Source organism: Myotis davidii, unplaced genomic scaffold (assembly GCF_000327345.1).
Source record: "Myotis davidii unplaced genomic scaffold, ASM32734v1 scaffold3188, whole genome shotgun sequence".
Lineage (NCBI taxonomy): Eukaryota > Metazoa > Chordata > Mammalia > Chiroptera > Vespertilionidae > Myotis > Myotis davidii.
Genome location: NW_006298958.1, coordinates 574 through 956, shown reverse-complemented (window position 1 = coordinate 956; position 383 = coordinate 574).

Sequence of the window (383 nt, the reverse complement as noted above, 5' to 3'; positions counted from 1 at the left end):
ATAAAAGGCTAATATGCAAATTGTCCCCTCGTCAGTTCGACCAGGAGACTGGAGGTTCGATTGCTTGCTATAACATGCGCTGACCACCAGAGGGTGGCGCAGAACATGGTGGGCGACCAGCGGCGGCGACAGGGCACTGGGGCAGCGGGGGGACTCCCTTGGCTTCTGGGCCTGGAGGATGACACCCTCAGGGGAAGAGTTTACCCGCCCTTGCCCCTGGCTCCCCAAGGTGCAACCGGAAGTGGAGGAACTGGCCGGGAGGTGGGGAACCTGATTGGCCCTGATCACGAACCAGACCTAGTGACCCTACCTGTGCACGAATTTTTTGCACCGGGCCACTAGTAGGCATATAAGTTCTTTGGTTATCTCTTCCCACCCGCCTT